Source organism: Stomoxys calcitrans, chromosome 5 (assembly GCF_963082655.1).
Source record: "Stomoxys calcitrans chromosome 5, idStoCalc2.1, whole genome shotgun sequence".
In the NCBI taxonomy this organism is placed as follows: domain Eukaryota; kingdom Metazoa; phylum Arthropoda; class Insecta; order Diptera; family Muscidae; genus Stomoxys; species Stomoxys calcitrans.
Genome location: NC_081556.1, coordinates 49281878 through 49307251, shown reverse-complemented (window position 1 = coordinate 49307251; position 25374 = coordinate 49281878). Strand labels below are relative to the sequence as shown.

Sequence of the window (25374 nt, the reverse complement as noted above, 5' to 3'; positions counted from 1 at the left end):
ACCTTCATATGACACGTTGGTGACGGCATTGGAAGCTCGAAAAATAGAAGAGTTAACGGTACACGTTGTCGAAAACAATTTGCTGGAAGAATATCAACGTCAATCAAAGAACGTCGAACCAAATTCCGTGATGAAAACATTCAAAATTCCTCAAGTCAAGTCAAGTCAGGATGATGCTAATGGAAAGCGGTGTCACTTTTGCAAAATAAAGGGTCATCTCAAGAAGAACTGTTGGAAATTCAAAAAGGAAAGAAACATCAATGAATCCAAACAGCAAGCTAATAACGTTGAGAATAAAGAAAATTATATTTTTTCTTCTGCTGGTGACAAATCGCATTGGATTGTAGATTCTGGGGCTACTTGCCACATTAGCACAAGACGGGAGGATTTTATCACGTTTGATGGCAGTGTATGTGAATCTGTTTCAGTTGCCAATGGGACTGCCGTAGTGGCTAGTGGTAAAGGATCTTGTAAATTGGTAATGTATAATTTTAAAAATGTCAAGTCAGAAGTTACCACGGAAGATGTTTTGTACATACCGTCATTTCACGGGAATTTGATATCTATCTCAAGAATTATGAGAAACGGTTTTAAGGTTGAATTTCAAAATAAGCAGTGTAAAATTAAATCTGCAAATGGCAAAGAAATTGGTGTCGCAGATATGCATAATGGATTGTTTTGTCTCAGACAAAGGACTAACCAGGCAATGTTAGCCAAATGTAGTTCTCGAAACTGCATACATTATTGGCATAAGGTTTTCGGACATAGAAGCGTCAATGCTGTAAAGGAGATGCAAACAAATAAAGCAATGAGTGATTTTAAAATTGTTGATTGTGGTATAACGCAAACGTGCGAGGTATGTGTCTGTTGTAAGATGACGAAAACGCCATTTCACAAAGTTTCAGAAACACAATCGAACGCAGTTATGGATTTAGTTCACTCGGATGTTTGCGGGCCTATGCAAACTGAAACTCCTGGAAAAAAGAAGTACTTTGTCACGTTTATTGACGATTTTAGTCGTTATACAATAGTTTATCTTTTAAATAACAAAGCTGAGGTTTACGAGAAGATTCAAAACTATATGGAAATGGTGAAAAATAAATTCGGCAAATACCCTAATATCCTCAGATCAGATAATGGAGGGGAGTATGTATCGAAACACGTCCAAAGTTATCTGGAATCAAAAGGTGTTCAATACCAATATACTGTTCCTTACTCACCCCAGCAAAATGGAGTATCAGAACGTAAAAACCGAAGTTTGGTCGAAATGGGAAGATGTTTGCTAAAGGAAGCAAGTATTGGAAATAAATATTGGGGAGAAGCAATTATGACCGCGAATTATTTGCAAAATCGGTTGGTAAGCAAGACAATTGTATCAACACCATTTGAACTATGGGAAAAGAAAAAGCCATCTATTGAACATTTGCGCATATTTGGGTCGAAAGCTCATGTTCTTACTCCTGAGGTAAAACGGAAAAAGTGGGATAGTAAGACCAAGATATTGACTTTCGTTGGATATGATGAGCATTCAAAGGGTTACAGATTGGCTGATCTTAGAACAAATAAGGTCGTAATTAGCAGAGATGTTAAATTCATAGATGTTGATTTACATGAAACCGGAAAAGAATCTAAAGAGACCGATCACAGTGAAATATCTATTGAAAAAATTAATAATCAACGTACTTCAAATGACTTCATTCAAGTTATATCAGATCAAATTTCATCTGATGGGGAATCTTTTTATAGCCTGGAAGAACATAATGCAGTTGATTCTGAAGAATTAGTTACATCTACAATGAACACGATGATCTCAAGCGATAACTCAGTTCCATGCGAAGTTTTTGAAAGAGATAAAAATTCACTTAGATGTTCAAACCGCATTACTAAGGGAAAACCACCAGAGAGGTTGACGTATATAAGCTCTAATGTTTCGAGCATTGCTGAACCAAAGACGTATAAGGAAGCGATTTCATCGGTACATCGCAACGAATGGATTCAAGCTATGAATGAGGAGATGTCATCTTTAAAGGCAAATAAGACTTGGGATATTGTTGACAAACCTGACAATGCAAATATTGTGGGATGCAAATGGACTTTCAAAATTAAACGAGATGTTACTGGAAAAATACAACGTTTCAAAGCCCGCCTAGTAGCTCAAGGTTTTAGTCAAAAATTTGGTTTTGATTATGACGAAGTATTTGCTCCTGTTGTTCGACAAGCTACGCTTCGAACATTATTGTCTGTCGCTGGTGTAAATGGTATGTCAGTTGTTCATTTTGATGTAAAGTCAGCTTTTCTCAACGGTGAGCTTGAAGAAGTTATATATATGAAACAGCCACCAGGGTTTGAGGAAGGGAATAATAATTTTGTCTGTAAACTTCGAAAAAGTTTGTATGGATTGAAGCAAGCTGCGAATGTCTGGAATAAAACACTTCATGAGGTCCTAGTGTCTGGCGGCTTCAAGCAAAGTAATGCAGATCGATGTTTATACACAAAATACACCAACGAGGAAGGGTTAGTATATATATTAATCTACGTTGATGATATTTTGGTTGCAAGCAAAAAGCAAAACAACATCTGTGAAGTGGAGAAGTTACTGAAAGAAAAATTTGACATAACCAATCTTGGCAAAGTACATCATTATCTTGGTTTGGAAGTTACGCAGGATAAAGAATCTAATTACTGCGTTAGCCAAAAACTCTTTATTGAAAACTTATTGCAAGAATTTGGAATGCAGGATTCAAAAATTTCAAAATATCCACTTGATCCTGGGTATGGTAAAAGTTCATCCGAACTCTTACTAAATAACAATAAATATCAACAACTTATTGGCTCACTGCTGTACATCAGTGTAAATTCAAGACCTGATATAGCAGCAAGTGTTTCAATTTTGGCGCAAAAAGTCAGTTGTCCAACTCAAGAAGATTGGAATGAATTAAAGCGTGTATTAAAATACTTGAAAGGCACAGTTAATCACACCTTACACCTTAGTAATAAATGCGTTGCAAATAAAAATGTTCTTATTGGTTTTGCCGACGCAAATTGGGCCGAGGATAGAATCGACCGAAAATCTAATTCAAAATTAACGGTGGTTCAATTAACTGGTCATGTAGAAAGCAAACTTGTGTATCTCTCTCATCAACTGAGGCAGAGTTTGTATCTCTATCGGAAGCATGCAAAGAAGCAATTTGGCTACGATCACTTTTAAGCGATATGATGCTTAAACAATGTCAACCGACAACAATTTTTGAGGATAATCAAAGTGTTTTGCGTATGATAAAAGATGAGAAACTTAGCAATAGGACAAAGCACATTGATACCAAAATCTATTTTGTCAAGGACTATGTAAAGAAAAATCAAATCGTTTGTACGTATTGTCCAACAGAAACAATGATTGCTGATATGATGACCAAACCACTTTCAACTATCAAACTAACAAAATTCCGAGAGGAGGCTGGAGTTCAAATTGAGGAAGGGTGTTAGAGTTAAATTTATACTGAACACAATTTGTACTTTGTCTAAATATTTTTATATTCACATGTATGCATTGAATTATTATTGGTAGACATTTGTACAATACAGAAATAATTTTTTCAGTTGTCTAATAATAAAAGCTTCGTTGAAGATTGTTTTGTAAATTGCTCTAACGCGTACTCTAATAGGGGAAACAATACCAGACATGAACCAATTTAGGGGTGTGGCAAGGAAAACAATTAAGGATTTTGTAAGTAACACGGAATTTTTAACTTAGATTTTCTTTTTCGAGGTTACTTTTTAGTATTTAGAGCGCAAACATGGGCATGGTAGCATGGGTGGAATATCTGCACCCTCTATTCAACCTAACCTAGCTACCACATCTTTATAATAAAATTAAATATCAAAATACTTATGCCACCCAACATTTTGATACTTGGCCTAATTCCAAAATAAAGTTTGAATACTTGTAAGCTAAACTGTTTGGATATTAGTTTGTCAATATATTTATGCCGATGTCAATATGCTTATACCTAGAATTACGAGGAGGTGTAGCATCTCGCCAGACATTTCCATTGCATCCCCTGATGTGACGTATCCTGGCAAGCTGTCATCTCTTTGGGGTCAGACCACCTCCCCATAATTCTCACCATCGACCGATCACCCGACTTCATTACCTCTGAGCGGCGGACGTTAATCAATCAGAAGAAGGCCGATTGGGTCGGCTACAGAGAGTACACCAATCGCCGCTTCAGTGAACTGACACACCCCTCGAATGTGCTAGTTGCCGAGAGGAAATTCTGAGACATCAACAACGCAGCAGCCGCTCGCTTTATACCAGCTGATCGAATACCCCAAGTGCGGACCAATTTCCCGGCGCAGGCACTGGTACTCGTAGACAAGCATGATGGGATTCGTTGTACGGACCCCACTAACCTCAGAATCAGAGAGCTGAATCTGGAAATAAACAGGGTAGTCAACGAACATAAGCGGAATTTGTGGCTCGAGCACTTGGAGCAATGTGACTTATTAATCGCTTTAGGAAGGCTGTGATCATGTCTGTGAAGATAAAGTTAACTTTAACTAGTAGAGACTCAAACCAATTCAATTTTCAGCGTAGTGTTAACAGAGCAGCAAATATTTAATAATAAAAAAACGATTTTAGCTCCAAATTCCGCAAAAAAACAATAAAAACCCAAAAAATATCACAAACGCTTCGAATTTCCCAAAAAATATTAAAATTATATAAACCATTATCACATACATAAACCAACTTATCTCACGAGTGCTATTCTAGATAAAGATGAGCTCACTGTGACGGACTGAAAAATAGTGCGTAAATCACCGCTTGGGGATTTATTGGACCAAGGGCTTTCCAAAAATCTTTTAACCGACACCCTAAGTATTGAAAAAAAAGATAATGGCAATTTTCGATTGTATTGGCCATATCAGAGCAGTTTCACTTTAGAGAAAGATGGGCGCACTGTGACGGACTGAAAAATAGTGCGTCAATCACCGCTTGCGAATATATTACATGGATCAAGGGCTTTCCAAAAATGCGTTAACAGACACTCTAAGTATTGAAGGAAAAAAGATAACATTACGCTGAAAATTTAATTGGTTTGTGTCTGTACTAGTTAAAGTTAACTTTATCTTCACGGACATGCTGTGATCTACCGTTGAGTCACTGTCGAACCCCGATAAACGAGACAACAGCAATGTAACTTAGGAACCGTTTTGGGCAGGCTGTCATCTACTGTTAAGTCACTCTCAAACCCCGCTAAACGAGACGAAAGGACCTCAGTTTCTTTTGTCGAAGTAACCGTGATTGATCCGAAGAGATGCGCCAGGTTGTTCAACCGTCAATTTATTGTGCCTTTCCCGAGAGTTAGTGACAGGGCAAGGAGGAAAACCATTCGCCGTATCCTTGGTATCCGAGTCGATGGACAGCCATCACAATTTACCGTGGGCGAAGTTACAAATGTCATCCGTGGCGCCAAATCATTCGAGGCTTGAGCCCCGTAGGAATCTCTACACTGATGCTGAAGATTCTGGATTTACCTGGAGTTGCCTACCTTACTATTTCCCTCAACCTGTCTTTGAACTCTCTTATAGTTCCCGATGTCTGGAAAATGGGCAGAGTGGTCCCGATACTGAAGCCTGAAAAGGACCCGAGTTTGGGGGAGTCGTACAGACCAATCTCCCTTCTCTCATCAGTACTCCTCCCGAGCCTCGTAGGATAATTTCCATTCCCCGAGCATCAACATGGATTTCGAAGACTGCATAGCACAACAACTGATTTGCGTGCCATCAATGCATCCATTTGCAGTGGCAGCAATCATTGGAGCCCACCGCAGCGCAGAGGTTAACATGTCCGCCTATGACGCTGAACGCCTGGGTTCGAATCCTGGCGAGACCATCAGAAAAATGTTCACCGGTTGTTTTCCCCTCCCGATACTGGCAACATTTGTGAGGTACTATGCCATGTAAAACTTCTCTCCAAAGAGGTGTCGCACAGCGGCACGCCGTTCGGACTCTGCTATAAAAAGGAGGCACCTTATAATTGAGCTTAAACTTGAATCGGGCTGCACTCATTGATATGTGAGAAGTTTGCCCCTGTTCCTTAGTGGAATATTCATGGGCAAAATTTGCAATTTTGCAATCACCCCAGGCCATTTGATAGGACGGCCCTCGTGCCACTGGACCTATCAAAGGCATCCGACACGGCCAGCCATGCCAGACTATTTAAGGACTTCGCCAACACGTCCCTCCAGCCAGGCCCGAAACGCTGGGTCGCGAATTATCTGTGTGTTCGCCAGTCATTTGTGGAATTCAGGGATAAGAAGTCGAAGCACAATAGAGTGAAACAGGGAGTTCGCCAAAGCGGGGTGATATCTTCGGCACCGTTTAACCTCTACCTATCCTCTCTTCCACCCCCTCCATACGTCATAAAGATCGTATCATATGCGGACGTTTGTACGATTATGGCATCAGGCCCCCACCCATTGTTGAAATCTGCGATAGGTTGAACGTCTACCTCAACGAAATTGCCTCATATTTCGCTCCAAGAAATCTGAAGATTTCTGCCACATTGTTCACTACAAATACGAGTAAGGTGAATACTGAGCTGACTGTGATGGTCGATGGAGAAATGATTCCGACCATCAAATATCCCAAAATACTTGGTGTCACATTTGACAGTTCTTACAAGTTCTCCTCACATGCCACAGCAATCTGCAATAAAGTCAAAAGTAGAAACAAGGTCCTAAAGTCACTTGCTGGCAGCACTTGGGGTGCAGACAAAGACTAGTTCTGGCTCAATTACGTTTCGGCAGATGGAGCCGCGTCAACTCCTACAGAGCAAGGATTGATGCCGAAGTGCAAGATGTATGTCCCGATTGTAACCGGGGAACGCACGACACACGTTACCTGTTTAACTGCCCGGCCAGACACACTCGACTCAGACCCCGATCCCTGTGGACGCTTCCCATCTAAGTCGCTGAGTTCCTGGGTCTTGACACTCAACAGAATCAAGCAGGCGAAAGATGGAACACAATAAACTGCTACAACAACAACAAAGAAACCATGTTGACCACGTATAAAGCAATTGGCCGGTCCGGGGTAAGTTATGCAGCGTCAGTGTGATCATCTCTATGACACGCAGTGGAATAATATTCAGATCTGTCAGAATGCCGTCATCCGCACTGCGACGGGCTGCCTCCTCAGTTCTCATGTGGACCACCTCCATCAGGAGACAAAGATTCTACCAGTGTGAAGACATAACCACATGCTACCTAAGCAAAACCTTTTGAGCTGTTATTGCAGATACCATCCAAAGCACTATCTGGGGATAGAAATCAACCGCCCAGAAGTTTTAAGGTAGATCTACATGATATAGAGCGTGAGGTTCAGCGCTACAAGAGAGAACCTCTGGCTCATGCGGCATATCAAGCGGGTTTAGATAATATTCGGATGCGGTGAATAGCTACCGGGTGAATGTAGTCCTTGGAGAACGACCGCCTTTCATTGCACCAGAAGAAATTGACCTTCCCCCGGCAAACCAGAGTGGTTCTGGCTCAATTACAAGAACAAATTAGCAAGGATTGATGCCGACGCGCAAAATGAATGTCCCGATTGTGACCAGGTACCACACGACACACGTCACCTGTTTAACTGCCCAGCCAGACCCATTCGACTCAGGCCCAGATCCCTCTGGACGCACTCATCTTAGTGGCAGAGTTCCTGGATCTGGATCTTTCGCGTATATATTATTTTATGAAAAAATATCAGTGATTTCTACTCTAAATATTTCACAAATGGCATCTTGAGTTTTGAAGTGCGAAAGATGATTCTCTGTCGAACTTTCTCAGACCAAATACATAACGTACTGCGTTGTTGAAGGTAGTTTGAGGCTTCCTTTTGGCATCAGCATCACAATTTCGACACCGTAGAGCAGTGTGGGTAAAATGTAGCTCTTTTTTAGAAGTATTCCAATGTTAATGGAAGGAAATGCTTGCGTTGGCCAAAGATTCCAAATCATTGAGTATGCTTTGCCACAGGCGGCAGAGATTTGGTCCTACCAGTTCAAGCGTTCATTGATTATTATGCTCAGATTCTTGACCTTATTAACAATCTCGACAAATGAAGTTCTTAGTTCTAGGGTGATTTTGGAATTAACGGTGGCATTCCTATTTCGAATAATAATTGCCTTCGATTTGCTCGGATTTAATAAAAGAACGTTTGTTGTAGCTCGGTTATATAGCCTGGAAAGATCAGCGTTGAGATTATGTACATAAGCATCATAGCGATTGGAATTGGCTGATTAATACAGTTGTAATACATCATCGGCATACATACAGCGGTCAAAAAAAGTATTCATCATTCAATGTTTTTTTTTTAATAAGTCTACAAAAGACAATTGGAATAAAAACATATTAAACTAATGATGCAGTAGTGCTTGTGTGATATATATGTACACAATTTAATTGTTTTTAAAGAAAAAAATAGTATTTATTGGAACAAAAAGGGCCATTTTACAGCTGAACACAAAAAATTAAACAAAAAAAGTATTCATCATTGCAAAAAAACAAAAAAATAAATAACATAATTTAAAAAAATTAATACTTTGTTATTCGACCACCGCGTCTTATAACTTCTTTTAAACGGTTTGACATCGATTGGACTAATTTAGCGGTTATATTTTGGTCTATATTAGTCCATTCCTCCATTATCACCTGTTGCATTTGACTCTTGCTCGAAAAATTGCGCGTTCTCAATTTGCGTTCGAGATGTTCCCAAAGATGTTCAATTGGGTTCAAGTCGGGACTTTGAGGAGGAGTTTTAATGACTTTGGGGCAGTTATACAGCATCCACATCTTGGTATTTAAAGCAGAATGTTTGGGGTCATTATCTTGATAATATTGAAAGTTATTACCAAGCCCAAGTTTTACAGCACTATCTTTTAAATTCCTCTTTAAAATGTCAATGTAATACTTATGATCCATTACTCCATTAATAATTTCAAGATTTCCCGCTCCTGAAGCCGCCATACACCCCCAAACCATTAAACCACCTCCACCATGTTTTACAGTAGCAACTGTGTTTCGTTCTTCAAGCTCTGTATTTGGTTTTCTGTACACTATGACCTTTCCATCGCACCCAAAAAGATTAAACTTGCTCTCGTCTGCAAAAATGACTGTTTTCCAAAATAATTCGGGCTGTTTTACATACATTTTTGCGAAGTTTAGCCTTTTCACTCGGTTTATTTTATTTATAAAGGGCTTCTTACGTGCAGTTCTTCCTCTGTAACTATGCCTTTTGAGTGTATTTCGAATTGTTTGTGTAGTAACTTCCTTTCCTAAATATTCCATAGTGTTTTTACGAAGAATGGTCGCATTTGTCTTCGGAGTTTTCTGAACTTGCCGCACTAGCCAACGCACATCTCCAACTGAAAGTGCTTTTGGTCGACCAGATCTTGGTTTATTGTCAACAGTTTTCGTTTCTGTCCACTTTCTGATGATGGATTGTATAGTAGATCGTGGTCTATTTAATATTTCACTGATAGTTTTTTGAGTTAAACCATTCCTGTGGTGTTTTATTATCAAAACTTTTACCTCATCAGAAACCTCGTTTTGCTTACGACCCATTTTGACAAAAACTATATTTTCAATGAAATTAAATATTTGCTGTCAAGGGCAAAGCCTCCTTTACTAAATAAAACAGAAAAGGGGGATTCCCAAATAATATTTGAATTTGACTTTGATGATAGCACATCAATGATGAATACTTTTTTTGTTCTGTTTTTGGTGTTATTATATAAAATTGCATTTTTTGCGCTAATTAAATTTATTTTTTGAATTTATTTTAAAACATATTACGAAAAATAAACTATTGCATAAAACTGCATTATTTGTTTACTTTAAATTTTCTTCAATTACCCATAATAAGTGAATTTATTATCAATTTTGCTAATGATGAATACTTTTTTTGACCGCTGTATGTATCGAGTTTCATTGAACAAATCATCGAGTTTCATTGGACAAATCATTAGCATACATGGAATAGAGTAGTGGCCCAAGAATAGAGCCTTGTGGGTCACATCTTTTCAGTGGCAGTAAATCCGAGTTATTAGAACCGTTGTAAGTGTATTTCAATCTTTGCGATAAGTATAAGGACCGTAGCCTTGTGGCAGTGTTAGAAGAAATGTTAGAATTATTTATCAATTTCCCAGAAAGTATTGAATGGTTGACACAGACAAATGCCTTCGAGTGGTCAAGCAAAACAAGAACAGCAACCTCATTGTTATCGATACCTACTCGTAGAGTTTCAATCATATCAGTGAGTACAGTGAGACAGCTATGATTTGGCCTAAATCCGTATTGTCAAGTGGTCAGGAGGTCAGTCTCATTTAGATAACTCTGTAGTTGGTTATGAAGAAGTTTTCCAAAGACTTTAAGCAAATATGGTTAAATCGCTAATGGCCGGAACTCTCGATCGTTTTTCGGTATTGGAATGACTTTTGCGATTTTCCAAGCCGTGGAAACATACTCCTCATTATCAAATTATTGAATATGTGTGTTATAGATTTTAATATATAAGGAATGAGAAGTTTGAAAAATTTAGGATTGATGTCGTCATAACCGTAATAGTTTGAAGTTACTGCCATTATGCTGTAGTAGACTTTTGTTTGTGTGACCAATTGAAAAGCGAATTCAGACTCTCGCACGATATTAGGATATACAGGCTCGTCAGGCATTACATGGTCAATTGGAATGTTTATGAAGCCGGCGTTAAGCTTGTTGACGTCTTGATAATACATTTAGGTCAGTTTTTGCCAGAATTCGTATTGATGGGTACCTAAGGCCCGGCCGATACGGGATAATTATGAGCACCACACAGGCTGGAACTTTGAGCTCCGACTTGTGTGGTGTCCATCGTTACCACGAGAAGCTTAGCTGAAAGCTACCGGGCGCGTCCACAGATTGCGGATGGTGGAAAGCTCCGTTTTTATGCGGAGTAGCTGCAAATGCGGCCGCGGGCAGTCAGCGATTTTCGAGAGGAGAGTCTCAGTAAGGATTCAGTTGGCACTGGCTCTTAATTAAATACTGAGTGCCAATGATACTCAAGATGACAAGGTGAGTTATTGGCGCCTTCAAATAACCAATGGCCAACATCAGCGTCTGTTCACAGGTTAGGGGCGGCTGGCGGCGAGCGTCGGATCTTGGAGAAGGCGGCTCGCCACAACGAGGGATACATATGCAATCCCAGAAAACCCATGCGGTTGGGGCGCTGGGCCAGTAACCCGCCCCGGAAATCTGTGTATGAGAAAAAAAGGAATAGTAAAAACGGACCCCCCCCAACGTTGACGACCCACGCAAACGAATAAAGATCCATGATTTGCGGATCTGCAACTGGAATGTCCGCACTCTTTATAGAGAAGGTGCAGTATACGTGCTGGCGGATGTATTAGAGAAGTACAAGGCAGATATTACCGCCTTACAGGAAGTGCGATGGACTGGGTATAGCGTCACTACAACACCAAGCGGTAACGAACTAAACTATAGTTGCCGAATTTGGCTGTGGACTTGTGGTTAGTCGGAGACTGAAACACCTTGTCTCCAGCCTTACTCCGGTGGATGAGAGGCTAGCCACAATCCGCCTAAAAGCCAAATTCTTCAACATCAGTCTTATTTGTGCCCATGCCCCGACGGAAGACAAAGACGAGCAGACCAAGGATATTTTCTACGAGCGGCTAGAGAGAGAATATGACCGCTGCCCCACCCATGATTTTAAAATCTTTCTGGGAGATTTTAATGCAAAGATAGGGGAGGAAGACATTTTTGGTCCAACAGTCGGAAAGTTTAGCCTCTACGAGATAACGTCCAGTAGTGGTTTGAGGCTGATAGAGTTCGCCGAGGCAAGAAACATGGTAATTAGTAGCACCAGATTTCAACATAAAAATATCCACAAAGCCACATGGCTGTCACCCGATCAAAACACGAGAAACAAAATTGATCACGTTGTGATAGATGGAAGGCATTCATCCAGCGTATTAGATCTACGATCGATCCGTGGAGCGAATATAGATTCGGATCATTACCTAGTTGCAGCAAAGGTTCGCACCCGTTTGAACATGGCGAGGAAAGTACGATCTGACACTGCACGGAAGCTGGACATTGAAAAGCTGCAAACACAACAAATGGCAGCGGCATACTCTACTCGACTCACCCAACTGCTTGATGAAAGCGCTACTTGTTCCGATGATATAATGGCGCAGTGGCAAACTATTGCCCACTCCATGGAAAATCCGTACTTGGGTACCGGAAGCCTCCCCCAAGAAACCCATGATACGACCAAGAGTGTCGAGATCCTACTGAAACTAAGAATGCGGCATATAGAGCAACCATGCAAGTAGTAGCAACGCGCAGGTGAAGGAGAGGTATCGGGAGAAAAGGAGAGAGGAGAAAAGTCTATTCCGCATAAAGAAAAAGGAAATGGAAAGACGTGAGTGTGAGCGAATTGAGATGTACAGGAGTCAGAATGAAGTCCGGAAATTCTACCAAAGAATTAAACATCAAACCGATGGCTTTGGTGCAGGCACATCCTCCTGCAGAGACGAAGAAGGAAATCTGGTAACTGACACAGATAACATGCTGAGGATATGGAAAGAACATTTTACCCAATTGCTAGCGTCTGACGTTGGCGGCGCAGAGGATACCGCAGAACCAATCAATGATGTTGGTATAGAATGTTTACCTCCTAGTCAGAATGAGGTCCACGACTAAAGAACAACAAGGCAGCAGGAGCCGACGGGTTACCCGCTGAACTATTTAAGACTGGAGGCGAAACGCTGATAAGGCGTATGCATCAGCTTATCTGCGAAACCTGGCTAGAAGAACGCTTACCCGATGATTGGAACCTCAGCATACTATGTCCCGTACACAAGAAAGGAGACAAGACGGAATGTGCCAACTACAGATGGATAAGTCTCCTGCCCATCGCATACAAGATACTCTCGAGCGTACTGTGTGAAAGATTAGAATCTAAAATCCATGAGATAATTGGTCCCTATCAATGCGGCTTTAGACCTGGTAAATCCACCCTGGACCAGATATTCACACTTCGCCAAATCCTGGAAACGACCCGAGAAGAACAAATCAACACCCACCATCTCTTTGTTGACTACAAAGCCGCCTTCGATACTCCTTTACGTTCAAAGGTATTTCAAGCCATGTCACAGTTTGGTATCCCTGCAAAATTAATAAGACTCTGCAGGATGACACTTGCTGATACGCGTTCCTCAGTAAGAATAGGAAAGAATGTCTCCGAACCATTTAATACCAAACGAGGTTTCAGACAAGGAGACAGCCTATCGTGTGATCTCTTTAATATCCTGTTGGAGAAGATTATACGAGATGCAGATGTGAATAGATATGGCACACTAATCACAAGAGAACACATGCTACTCGCCTATGGCGACGACATCGATATCATAGGTCGGTCACCGGAAGTAGCCTTTGAAAGAATCGAAAGAGAGTCAGTGAAAATGAGTCTGGCAGTAAATGTAGATAAGACGATATGGATGGTTTCAACTCCCAAAAAGCCTTGCACAACCGAGCAGATAAAGAAAATGGAGAAAGTTGGGAACCACAACTTTGAGACAGTCAGTAACTTTATCTACCACGGCACCGCCGTAACCGAAACGAATGACACCAGTTTTGAGATTAAGCGAAGAATAATACTGGCAAACAGATGCTACTTTGGACTAAGTAAGCAGTTTAGAAACAAGGCCACCTCTCGACAAACAAAGATTACACTATACAAGAAACTGATACTACCTGTGCTGTTATATGGTTCTGAAGCATGGGTACTTGTGAAAGCAGGTGAGACAGTGCTTAAAATATTTGGGAGAAAGATTCTTCGTAAAATATATGGACCAGTTTGCGTTAACGGAAAATATAGGCGACGTATGAACCACGAGCTGTAAGACGACGATAGCATAGTTACACGCATCAAAATACAACGGCTGCGTTGGCTAGTTCATGTTGTCAGAATGGATAAGGAAGCTCCAGCAAAGAAGTCTTTTGAAGGCAATCACGGTGGTACACGCAAACCGGGAAGACCAAAAGCCCGATGGAAAGATCAAGTTGTGGGAGGCACCTCGAAACTTGTTGTCAGAGATTTTAGAATGAGCGCAGAAGATCGAGGCGCTTGCAACGCTATTCTAAGTTCGGCTAGCCCAACAAATATTCTGTCATAGCCAATTAAAGTAAGGGTACCTAAGGCTTGGCTTAAGCGGAATTACCCTACTTACTTGTTTAAAACGTTAAAATTTTGTAAAATTTCAACATAAAAAATTTCAATTTTATAAAAAGTTATCAAAAAACGTTTTTCTTCATATAACATGTCATCAAAATTTGATTTGATTGTTGTTTGTGCTCAATAAAACTAAAATAACACACGCCGAGTTCTCTTTTACCGTGAAAATTGTAATGAACTTTCATTGCCACATTTGCTACAAAAAAAAATGTCTGGCTTTTTGTGCCGCAAATCGTCACTCTCAGCAAATGTTTTGCCTGCAGAGTTCTTTTTGCGAAAGCCTTAATGAATTGTTGACCTTTCTCTTGAAGTACAGTAGTTGTGACGCTATACTGTCTGGACGCTTTTCATGTCGGGTTTCCCTCTTATTGTCCTCCGTCAAAGCGGAGGGAAAATCTAGACCTCATTTTAAGCACAGAGTGAGAACAAAAAAAGATAAACGTCTAGACGCTAGACTGGCTATGTGTTCCGCAAACGACACAGTTCTTTGAAGCCACTATAATAGTAACAACACTTCCTCTCTGCCTTTTGGTTTGTGTAACAAACCAGCTATCCAGCATGCAAGCATTTGGAGTAAGTGCGTCTGTCTGATGATAGTCATGGTGATGATGATGCCACTTGTGTCATAATAACATGACAAACATACACAACACAAAAAGAGCGTTACATTCATTCATTCCATTTGACCCAAATTCACTGTCTGGCTCGGTTATTAAAGCTTCCACACGTTCACATGCAGCAAGAGAAGGCTGCATTGCCACCCTCAAAGGAATCACCCAACAAAAGCAGCCCACAAACACAACTCACTACTTGCTATTATTACTGGGTTTGCTATAATTCAAATAAACCCCTCCCCCCACTCTCTAGGCGGACATACGCAGACGTCTACTTTGCAAAAATTCCACACCAAATCCTCTTTGGACCTCTTCCAAAGCACCACCAACAACTAGCGATGTAGGAAAAATCGATGCCAGAGGATGTGGCATAATGTAAAGCTAAATGGCTGCATGGTTTGCTGACAGGTTGCCGGTTTGTATAAAGACGCGGGAGTTGCATAAACATACAACATCAGACTTTATGGCATGTAGGACCCTGAAGACCAAGGACCAAGAAACAAATACCACAGCCAGTGTTGCCGTGGTTCAACAAAAATGTTCTGTAATCACAATTGGCAAAACTAGAGCTTGTATAAGTTTGTTCCGGATCTTTAAATTGTTGCAGCAAAGGTTCGCACACGGCTTAGTGTGGCAAGAAAAGTGGCATGGAAGCTGGACGTCGGAAAGCAGCAAACACAACAGGTGGCAACGGCATACTTTACTCGGATGACCCAATTGCTTGAAGAAAATTCCGCAATGGTAGACCATTACCTACTACATCCGTACTCCGGTACCAATAGTCTCCCCCAAGGACCCGTGGTACGACCAGGATCGCCAAAAACGTACTGAAGTCAAAAATGCGGCATCCAGAGCAACAATGCAGTGAATAGCAACGCGCCAGATGAAGGAGAGGTATCGTGAGAAAAAGGGAGAGGAAAAACGTTGTTGTTGTATCCACATTTTCATGTGGAGGTGGCGATCCTCGTCAAGCTCCTGTAGTTGAGCAAGCTCCTGTAGTGGAGCAAGCTCCCTACGGTCCAATGGACCGATCGCCAGAAACAGGTTGGCCATTGGTTATTTAAAGGCGCAAATAACCCGCTTTGTCATATCGAGCATCATAGGCACTGAGTATTTGTGCAAGTGCCGGTGCCGCCCGGCCACTCACGGAGACTCTCCGCTGATTGTCCGCGACTGCCGTGGCATGGAAAGATGTGAGTGTAAGCGAATCGAGATGTTCAGGAGCCAGAATGAAGTCCAACAATTCTGCCAAGGAATTAAACAACAAACCGATGGCTTTGGTACAGGCACATCCTTCTGCAGAGACAAAGAAGGAAATCTGGTAACTGATACGGATAGTGTGCTGAGGATATGAAAAGCACACTTTCCCAACTGCTAGAAGCCGACGCTGGCGGCCAAGAGTATACCGCAAAACTAATTCCTGATAATGGTATAAAATGTGTACCTCGTAGTCAAAGCAAGTTACACGCAGTTATCCAGCTGAAAAACGATAAGGCAGCAAGAGCCGATGGGTTGCCGGCTGAACTGTTTTAGACCGGAGGCGACACTCTGATAAGGCGTATGCATCAGCTCGTCTGCGGAATTTTACAAGAAGAATGCATACCCGATGATTGGAACCTCAGCATACTATGTCCGATACACAAGATAGTAAGTGCCAACTACAAAGGAATAAGTCTCCTTCCCATCGCATTCAAGATACTATCGAGCTTACTTTGTGGAAGATTAAAGTCTAAAGTCTACGAAATAACTGGGCCATATCACTGTGGCTTTAGATCTGGTAAATCCACCATAAACCAAATATGTACACGGCACCAAATCTTAGAAACGACCCGAGAAGGACAAATTAAGACCTACCATCTATTTGTTGACTACAAAGCCGCTTTCGAAAATCCTATACATGCAAAGGTATTCAAGCCATGTCTGAGTTTGCTATCCCTGCAAAATTAATAAGACTCTGCAATGTGACACTTGCTGAACACGTTCAATACCAAACGAGGTTTCAGACAAGGAGATAGCTTATCGTGTGATCTATTTAATGTCCTACTGGAGAAGATTATACGCGATGCAGATGTGAATAGATATGGCACTCTACTCACAAGAGAACGCATGCTACTCGCCTATGCCGACGAAATCGATATCGATATCGGTAACCGGAAGTAGTTACAGCAGCCCTTAAAAGAGAGTCTGGGAAAATGGTTCTGACAGTAAATGGAAATAGGACGAAATGTATGGTATCATCTCCAAAAACGACTTGTTCAACCAATCGGATAAAGAAAATGGGGAAAGTTGACATTATCTACCTCTCCACCACAGTAACTGAAACAAAGAACACAAGTTTTGAAATAACACGAAGGATGGACTGGGCAAGTAGATGAGGAGCAAAGCCACCTCTCGACAGGCAAGACATACAAGACACTGATACTACCTTTCTACCTCTGTTGTTATATGGCTTCGAAACATGGGTATTTGCGAAAGCAGATAAGGCACTTGAGGTACTTGGAGTGTTTGAGAGAAAAATCCTTCGTAAATTGTATGGACGAAATTGCGTTAGTGGAAAAAATAGGCGTCGTATGAACCAAGAGCTGTATGAATCCTATAGCATAGTTACACGTATAAAAATACAACGACTGCGTTGGCTAGGTCATATTGCCAGAATGGATGAAGAAGCTCCAGCACAGAAATCTTTTGAAGGCGACCTTAACAAATCCCAAAAGGGGAAGACCAAAACTCCGATGAAGTGACCCCGCGGATTGAAAGATCTCCATGCATCACTCCGTCTCTGACCATCGCTACATTAGGTTAAGAATAGCACGGCCATCGCCGACTCCGATAAGCTTCCGTAATAAGTTGAGAACCAATTGGACACAATTCGGAAGACTATTTAGAAGAAGACTTGGACAAGATAATTTAAAGTGTCCAAGCATATCATTGACGACACTGTCAACAGGATTACGACTGCACTAGTTGAGTCTTTCGAAGATAGTTATCCTCTTCGAGAAAAGAAATTAGCCCAAGAAAAACTTTGGATGACTGGCGAGATTCGCAACATTGTGAAAAAGGTCCGGAGACTTTATAAAGGAACACGTCGTAAAAAGGCGGGAGTATATTGTGATGTGTATTACACACGGCTGAAGTAATATAATAAGATTACCAGAGCGGCAAAACGTGCCTCGTGGAAGTTTTTCTGCGACCAGGTCGATAGCGTTAATGACGCCGCCGAGATGAAAAAGCTTCTCGCAGAACCCCATATCCAAACTGAAATGTTAGTAAACGACATGGGAATGAGAGCAGAGACAACGGAGGACATGTTGAGGCTTTTGATAAAAACGCTAAGGGACTCGCGGAGACAACGGAATCTAAGAATAATGATATTGCTCGAAGGCTTGTCATTACAGAATTTATGGTAAAGGGAGTCTTTAGAGCTTCAAACCATTTAAGTCAATCGGAACTGATGGAATATTTCCGGCGTTACTACAGAAGGAGGTTGACTATCCGGCACCCCATCTGGCCTGTATTTTCACAGCGTGCTTAGGACTTGCATATACTCCGAAAGCCTAGAAGGAGGCAAGGATGTTATTAATACCCAATCTTGGACAGGAAACTGAATTGGAAGTGTCGTATTCAGGAACAAATCAAGAAGGCTTATATATGTTGGGCACTGAATTCGAGGAGAGTCCACTGGCTCTACAGGAGCGTGATTAGACAAATATTTAGTTATGCCTCAGTAGTTTGGTGGACTGCGATGAAGAAAAAGTGCAATATAAGGACCTTACAACAGGTTCAGAAAACATATTTTCTTGAAATAAACGGAGCTATGAGGACCAAGCCCACTAGGGTACTGGAGACTATTCTAGATATCCGACCCATTGACATACAGATTAAGTGTGACGCAGCCACTGCGGCAATGAGACTTAAGGCGATGGGAGAATGGATAGAGGATAGGGGCTGGTCATACCATCGCGGTATAATCGAGGCGGCGATAAGAAACCTGGAAGGAATAGAAGAGTTTTTCGATCGGATACTTGAGAAGACACTTGAGGTCGAGTGCGAGGCACTGTTGCCGGCGGCATAGTCTTGGATTGACGAACTCTGTTTTTCCTATCTGCAAGTTCATACTACACGTATGGATCAAAGTTAGATGTCAGAGTGGACCTTAGGGTCTACATTGAGGACCCAGGAACTGAGATCTGATTCCGACTGCCTGACCATAAAACATTCCTGCAGGCGTAGATCTGGGCGAACACGGAATATGTGTTCACCTATTCCGAACAGTCTTAGAGCGTAAGAAGAGTATTAAAGCCTTCGCTGAAAATAGATCCGCATCGCTTGGGTGCCGAACCATAGCAGAATAAGGGGGAATGCAGAAGCAGACGATTTTGCCTTTAAGGCCAGAGACTGTCGTCAGTAAACTTGGTAATCCGCAAAGCGACGCTGTCCGAGATAACACTGTGAAACAGTGAAAGGTTCATGGAACGACGAAAATCCCACCCGGCATGGGATGGCAATGAGCACCAGGGGTTGGAATACTGAGCTCCGATTTTTGTGGTGTTCATCGCCATCACGGAGTAGCTGCAATTGCAGTTGCGGACAATCAGCAATTTCGTGGGGAGAATCTCATTCAGAGGCTGTTGCTTAAATACCGAGTACATCTGACATAACTCCCATGTAGAGATACTAGCCCAAGCCCATTTATTGGGCTGAAGTGACTGTTAGTTGAAAACTGTTATGGGAGCTATACCCAAAGCTGAACCAATTTTGATGAAATTAGAAAAGAGTTTTAGATGGGTAATAAAACTTTCCATTCCAGGATTTTTCGTATACGAACTAGCTGCAATTGCAGTCGTGGGCAATAAGCGATTTCGAGTGGAGAGTCTCAGTCAGAGATTGTTGCTTAAATATTAAGTGTTCTGATATAGCTTCCATATAAAGATACTAAACCAAGTCCATTTATTGGGCTGAAGTGACTTCCGATACTGAAGTTCGTGAAAATTTTTCTAACTACATATATATTAGTGAAAATCGTCCGAATTATAAATGTGAGCTTTATCTAAATTTGAACCCATTTTTACCAAAGTTCATAGCTCTCGTCTTTGGGTTAATAAAGTGATACGAGCAAAATTTGGCGAACATGTCTAAGAAGAGTCAGGAAGAATTCCGACGGGCTGTCTCCTCAGTTCTCACGGGGACAACCTCCATCAGGGTACAAAGACCCTACCAGTGCGAAGACATAACTACATGCTGTCTAAGCAATACCTTGAAGGCTGTTATCGCAGAGACCATCCAAATCATCATGCATTATTTATGCACCCATAGCAGCTATTTCCAAATATGGTCCGATTTTGACCAAATTCGGATCGGACACTGAATTGTCTAATAAATACAAATTACGGTTCAATTTTGGTTCAATATTGGATTTTTAGGCCGCTATATCCAAATAAAGACCGATCTAAATCATATAGGATGTCGAAAAGCCTAACATAAGTCACTGTGTCAAATTTCAGCGAAATCGAGCAAAAAATGCGCTTTTTATGCGGCCAAGACCATAAATCGAGAGATCGGCCTATAAGGCAGCTTTATCCAAATCTGGACCGAGCTGGGCCATCTTCAAGAAGGCTATCAAGAGGTCTAACACAACTCACTGTCGTAAAATGCAGCGAATCGGACAATAAATACGCCTTTTATGGGCCCAAAATCTTAAGTCGAGAGATCGGACAAAATATGAACCGATCGGGGCCAAATTAAAAAAAAATGGCAAGGGGCCTAACGCAACTCTCTGTACCAAATTTCAGCGAAATCGGACAAAAAATGCGTTTTTTATTGTCTCAAGATCTTAAATCGAAAGATTGGTCTATATGGCAGCTTTATCCAAACCTGGACCGATCTGGGCCATCTATCAAGGGGCTTAACACAACTCACTGTCCTAAATTGCAGCGTAATCGGGCAATAAATATGCATTTAATGGGCCCAAGAATTTACATCGAAAGATCGGTCTATATAGCAGCTATATCCAAATCGGGACCGATCTGGGACAAAGTGAAAAAAGATGGTAAAGGGCCTAACGTAAATCCCTGTCCCGAATTTCTGCGATATCCGACAATAAATGCGCCTTTAATGGGGCCAAGACATTAAATCGAGAGATCGGTCTATATGGCAGATGTTGAGTGGCCTAACACAACGCACTGCCTAAAATTTTAGCAAAATCGGATAACAAATGTTGCTTTTTATGCCTAAGACCTTAAATCGGCAGATCGGTCTATATGGCGGATATATAAAGATATAGTCTGATATAGCCCATCTTCAAACTTAATCTACCTATGGACAAAAAGAGGAATATGTGCAAAGTTTCAGCTCAATATCTCAATTTTTAAAGACTGGATGGACGGACATGGCTAGATCGTCTTAGATTAGGATCGGAAATGGATAAGTCGAAGTGTGGAAAAACGGAATGAAAAAATGTGTATAAGCCCATCCTTCAGTGGAGAGTATAAAAATGGAGGGTATGCGTTTCAAAACAAACATATTTTTTTTGGGACGCTTTAATATTCATAGTGGCAAGGTTGGTTAATATCTACTCCCTCTTTTGTTTCTCTCTTCTTAAAGTACAAAAACAATGAACCTAAGATCACCTAAGTAGATGAATAGGAACCCATATTGGTAATCTCGTCCCCTTCAACCTTACCCAACCTATGGGTGAAATTTTTTTCCCTCCCGGATTTCCTCAAAGAACTTAGACGTCTCACTATTCTTTATCTCAACACTGATAAAAACTATAAAAATCCTTACCGTCTATTAAATACCTATAAAGAAAATGACTGTTAAAAATGAGAGCAACAATCCTCAGAGATTCAGGCCCGCCATCTGCAAAAAAAAAAAACAACAAAATAAATCACCCAACAAACCACCCACCCTACGGTACAAAAAAATATTACACAATCCCTGCCTACCCCTGCCCACAACACCCAGCGCCACCTATTAAGGTTTGGGATACGGGCCAAGTAATAATAGAGGATTCCATTTAAATTCGTGATAATCTCTTAAGACCCAAGACCGCCTACAAAACAAAAACAAATGTAAAGAACAGACCATACGGAACATAGAATGGACGACTTGTCGATTCTGGGGATTCTGTCTCCATTTATGGGTTTTCCCAGAACCAAAGCCACAGAATAACAAAAACAAACTTACAAACTTTTGTGGGGCCCACACAACAAAGCATTGCATGAAAAAGGGAATGGCAAAGGTGGACAAGGTTTACGTTCCACACACAAGCAATGAAAGAAGGGAATACAACGAGTAGAAGCAATGGGTCACAAGGAAAAATGGAAGGCAACAAGAGCAATAAAAAGGGATGGAGCACAATAATAAAAACAAATGTCAAGATAAAAATAAACAAAAAGACAAATAATAATACAAGGAAAAGGTGTAAGGCAAAATATGAAAAACATAGCGAGACAAACGGCTGAACATTACACAAACACACACGAGACACTTTTGGGGCGACTACACTCACACCAACAAGTGTAATAAAAATAATAAAAGGAAGGGAAAGACCAGGAAATCTAAATAATGTTTAACATTTACCCAAAAGTTTACATAGCCCACTACACATGTTTAAGAAATTTTAACTTACTTTCCACAAAACTGGACGTTTTTCTTTTACAGATTTGTATGGCAAATCGCCTAAAATGTGATTGACTTTTGTCGATTTTGTTTTGTCCCGTCTTTCTTACTTGCTCTGCTGGTTGTTCGACAAAGTTATGGCAATACAAGAATCTGGCGGCGGCGGCATTTCTTGCCCATTCATCTGCGCCATCAATTACAAAATTATAAATCACTTTTTTACACAATATTTAGCACCACACTTTTCTGGGACAGTAAACTCCTTTAGAGATAAATTTCTTTTTTTATTTTATTAAACACTTTTGTTGTAATTTTTTTGGATTCTGGATTTTTGATTTTTTTCCAATGCTTTTATTAATCAATCCAATCGATTCCTTCACATTCTATTGATCATGGATGTAAGAAGACGATGATAAAGATCGCGTAAATAAACAAACAAGAACGTCAGAACGAACGTTTACTTCAAGGCATTTCTATGCACATTAATAAACATTTAACTATATTTATAAGCACAGGTATAAAACAGAATTATTTCGATTATTTTAAGCCTTGCCGATTTTAAGAATACCGTCGAACTATAAGAATATTGACATATTGACTTCACGGCGACGTTTTTTCTTACTAATGGTTCATTCTTAAATAAACGAAACGATGTTTATAAAGGAAATATTTCCTCAGGGTTTTAGCCCATGTAGGAAATGTTTTAAAAAATCATCAAAATTCTGCCTTTAGAGAAAAATTCATCAAACTTTTTACTTTTTTATGGAATTTTTAAATATTTCCTCTTTTATCGATTCATCGATTTTAAAAATTTTAAGAATTAAAAATTTATCGAGCACTTTAACACTGAACGTCAGAAATATAAATACAAAAGGAATAAATCCAATGGTCGGTCCATTCCTCCATTTCACCGATTTCTAGACTCCGCACAAATTGAATTTGTAGTGCAAAATACTTACAAGTTAATCTCTATTCCTCCATTCCACTTTCGTAGAGAACGGCCATTCCTCCATTCCACCCACATTCTAAACAAACAGGAAAAGAGAAAACAGTAGTAATATAGTATCTTCTGTCCCATTCTCCACTCCCTTTTATTCCGCACAAATTAAAATTGTAGTGCCAAAATACTAAGAAGTTAATGTCATTCCTCTTCTTTTCGTACAAGACGGTCGTCATCGCAAATTTCAAAAACCTAGAATTCTTACAGTTTTAAAATTTCTGCACTTTGCATTTAGAATTCGTCTGAAGTGGACGCTTCGGGATTCGGTGCATAGTCATCGTTATACTCAGTACAGTTATAACTGTACATTGTTTTTAATTCTGTAATTTTATTACACGTGTTTTTATATACAGTTGGTGGGGACACCAACTTCGGAAGTACAACCTGGCATATAGAGTCGTACTCTGCCATTTCGATTAAAGTCCAAAAAAAAAAAAAAAAAAATTTCTGTACAAACAAACATTATTAACTACAAAAGTTATTAATAAATAATAATTAATAAATTTAATAATTAATTAATTATCGAAAGAACATTCGAAAATTATAAAAAAACTCGTAATTTCGAAAAAAGAAAATTGTAAAAAATATATATATTAATTTGTTATCCATTCCATTATTCCGCACAAATTAAATTGTAGTGCAAAATACTAACAAATTAATCTCGATTCCATCATTATTCCGCTGCCAAAATATTCCGTATTCCGTTGCTAAAATATTCAGTTATAAATTCCGCACAAATTATATATTTTAGTGCAAAATACTAAAAAGTTAAATTCGAAAGTCGACAAATGAAATGGTTTTCAAATATCGAAATTCCGCATAAAAGAGTTCAGGATTCACTAATAAAAGGTTAGGTCACTTGCGAAAACGTAATGTGGATAGGTCCCATGAACACCAATAATGATATCAAATCTGCCAATTGAAAATTTGAAAAAGAAGAAGAGTAAGTCTCTGCCAAAGAGGGTAAAAAGGAAGAGTTGGCATTAGAGCTCAATTCGGGATGATAAGTGACAGTTTAAGACAACATGTTTGAACTGCTTGCGATATTTCGTTTTTCCTTTTATTCCAATTTTCGATTGAAAAGAAACAAATCGAAATTCCCCACAAATTATATGGAAGTGCAGGATTCACTTTTAGAAGTTCAGGATTCACTTGCGAAAACATAAAAAAAACACCATTAAGGATGCCGATTGACAATGTGAAAAAGAAGAAGAGTGGGTTTGTGCAAAAAGCTGAGAATTCTGTTCAGCTTTTCAGGTGGAATGCTGGCTGTCAAACTCCATGCAAAAAAACGTCGGCGAAATGCTGGAGGAAAATAGGCGAAAAAATAGTACTCTTTTTATAGTGAGCAAATTGGCAGAAAGAAAGTTTAGTGGCAACATCATTGTCGGCATCATTTTTGTTTTATTGGTTTCAATTGTTCGTTTTTTTTCTTTTTGTTATTTTATTTGTTTGCGAAAAAAATAAAACCATAAGCGCAAACAAAAAACGTTTTTTGGTATGAAAATAGCAACAAAACATTTTCGCGACTATTCCGAAAGCAGAAAAGAATACTAACCCAAAGATGGTAAAAAAGAGTTGGCATAGAGCCCAATTCGGGATGACGAGTGACAAAGTTTAAAGACACAACATGTTTGAATTGCTTACGATATTTCGTTTTTCCTTTTATTCCACTTTCGGTTGCAAGGAAACGAAGCAAAATACAAAAAAATGTTCGAACGAATAAGAAAAAAGAAGAGAGCATTTGACGTTCTAGTGGAATTTGGAAACAACTCTGGAGTTGGACAGTTCCATCAGCTGGGCAAAAAAATCAACCATCTTAATTTAACCATGAGTACTTTTCAGTTT

At 40.1% G+C, this 25374-nt stretch overlaps 1 protein-coding gene across 2 annotated transcripts in view; it reads right to left on the bottom strand.

Moving 5' to 3' along the window:
- The window catches only part of LOC106088369 (low-density lipoprotein receptor-related protein 6), a 269833-nt gene extending 246579 nt beyond the window's left edge, over positions 1-23254 (bottom strand). For both annotated transcript variants that reach the window (XR_009398289.1, XM_013253851.2), the window contains exon 1: positions 22537-23254. The gene's annotated coding sequence lies outside the window, so the exon portion shown is untranslated. The remainder of the gene's footprint in view (positions 1-22536) is intronic.
- Between the last annotated feature and the right edge of the window lie 2120 nt (positions 23255-25374).